General features: G+C 46.0%; 1 pseudogene; it reads left to right on the top strand.

The window, feature by feature from the left end:
• The first annotated feature begins 296 nt into the window (after window positions 1–296).
• LOC137357332 (ferritin heavy chain, oocyte isoform-like) lies at window positions 297–821 on the top strand (annotated as a pseudogene).
• The last annotated feature ends 1718 nt before the right edge of the window (window positions 822–2539 follow it).

Raw genomic sequence — 2539 nt, 5'->3', positions numbered from 1 at the left:
ATAGCTTGAAAAATGACTCTTCATGTGTCTAAAGTCCAGATAAACACAAGGAAGCGATGTAGATCATATTTTATTGGAAGCAAGCTTTGAACACATATATTACAGGAAGATTAGTGAGTAAGGGTGATGCATTATTACAAACTTATCGCTATTGTACAATATTCTATCATATTTGTTTACTTGGGGAATATATATTGTGCCAAGTTAAGCTCCCTCTACGTTGTCCCATCAAACACTCCCAGGGTAGGTACTTTCTAGGTGGTACTGAGTAGTAATAGTATATAGAAGTAGCGAAGATGGCTTCCCAAGTGTGTCAGAACTACCACAAGGACTGTGAGGACACTGTTAACAAACAGATCAACCTAGAGCTTTATTCCGCCTATGTTTACCTGTCCGTGTCCTATTACTTTGACCAGGATGATGTTGCCCTGTGTCACTTTGCTGAGTTCTTCAAGGAGCAGTCACATGAGCTATGGGAGCACGCTGAGAAACAGATGAAATTCCAGAATAAGCGTGGAGGCCGAATCATCTTGGAGGACATCAGGAAGCCAGAGAAGGATGAGTGGAGCAATGGTCTGGAGGCAATGCAGAGATCTGCAGATGGAGAAGAATGTGAACCAGAGTCTTCTGGATCTGCACAATCTCTCCACTGGAAACACTGACCCTCATCTTTGTGACTTCCTTGACTGCCACTACTTGGACGAGCAAGTGAAGATGATCAAGAAGCTTGGAGATCACACCATCAACCTGAATGAGGAGCCCCTGGGAATGGCATGGCAGAGTACCTGTTTGACAAGCTCACCCTGGGGGAGAGTGATTGAACTGACTGCAAGGATCAAAGCTGTTTCGTACTGTGATTGTGTGCAAGGCACCCCTTCCCTTCCACAGTCTTGTAGGGAATGATGTCTTATGATGTGGAGACCTGATCTCATGATGTATAACGTTAACTGTAAATAAACTGCTCAATATTGGACTGAAAAAAAACAGGATAGATACAGAGTAACACTCCCACATTGTGCACTTCCCAGACAAGACAGCCCTGGTGTTCTCCCATTCTCCCCATCACCCAGTGCTCGACTGCCAGAAATTCTGTTTCAATCTTTATTTCCACATCCGACAACTTTTAATAATTTGCACAGATTCCGGAACCCACATTATCTATCTATGAAAAGATGAGAAACACTATTGAACAATGGTCTAGTCATATTAAGCTCAGCTTCTTCGAGGCAGCTCCTCCTCTCCTCATTCATCGGATTTCCATTGCTGGGACGCTACCTTTTTATGTTGCATTCTAAGAATTTGAATAATGCACCTTTTCATGCATTCTGGGGCAAATTTAGCGATGCCGGTGAACAGCCTTCCTGCAATGGGAGCATGTGATGGGAACACATGTTGCAGAGGTCAGCACGCCTGATTCACAGCAAAAATTAGTTTACAAGGATGCGAATCAGGCAGGTTCTATGTTCCCTGCCAACTCCCGATGAGTCCTGGTGGATACAGCCACTCTCTGAAGCTCACCTTTGGGAATCCCTGAATGGTGCGATTCACTCTAGTCATCTTCTCCATGTGTTGTCAGACTGCACTTTCTGTACATTACATCTACAGGCTCTGGGCAAGAGAGAGAGAACTTTCTGTGCTCACTTGGGGCTTGTGATCAGTGTTGGCGAGAAGTGGTTACAGGAAAAGGGAGAGTTAAAGGAACTTAAAAGAATACTTTCTCGGGATGTGGGCAGATGCTCGATAGGCCAGCATTTATTGCCCATCCCTGGACGGTCTTGAGGAGGTGGTGGTGGGCCTTCTCAGGAGTGATACTGAGTGGGACCGGCACAGGGAGTGGAGAGCAGTTGGACCTGTGTGAGAGCAGTCCAGGCGCACAGAGTTTTGAATAAAAAGTCAACAGTGACATCACAGGAAAGCTGGAAGGTGATTGGTTGCAGAGTAATTGCTGTTAGGGAATAGCTCTAAATAGCTGGCTTAGTAACTAAGGTAAGAAAGGTCTATATTTTATTTTCACATTTAGTAAGTCATGTTTTTTAGGGAGTTCTGGAATAACAAGGACCAGGGAAGAAGGGCCCTTGAGTAATTGATATTATGTGACATTAAACATCTTCCAAAAGGTTTAATTTAAAGGGGTGAGTCATGGCAGGAGAGCTTAAAGCCGTGGTGTGCTCCTCGTGCTCTGTGTGGGAAGCTGGGGACAATTCCAGTGCCCAGGACCAGCATGTGTGCAGGAAGTGACTCCAACTACAGTTCCTGGAAGCCCAGGTTTCAGAGCTGGAGCGGCGGCTGGGGACACTGTGGAGCATCCACGAGGCTGAGAGTATCGTGGATAGCAGGTATAGAGAGGTGGTCACACCACAGCTCAGACTCCACAGGCAAGAAGAGAATGGGTGACCACCAGGCAGAGCAAGAGGACTAGGCAAGCAGTGCAGGAATCTCCTGTGGCTATTTTCCTGCAAAACAGATATACTGCTTTGGATACTGTTGGGTGGAATGGCCTCTCAGGGGAACGCTGCAACAGCACTGGGTCAAAATCCTG

This window comes from Heterodontus francisci, chromosome 48 (assembly GCF_036365525.1).
Source record: "Heterodontus francisci isolate sHetFra1 chromosome 48, sHetFra1.hap1, whole genome shotgun sequence".
NCBI lineage: Eukaryota > Metazoa > Chordata > Chondrichthyes > Heterodontiformes > Heterodontidae > Heterodontus > Heterodontus francisci.
The sequence above is the reverse complement of the archived record's forward strand: the minus strand, read 5'-3'. Positions and strand labels throughout refer to the sequence as shown.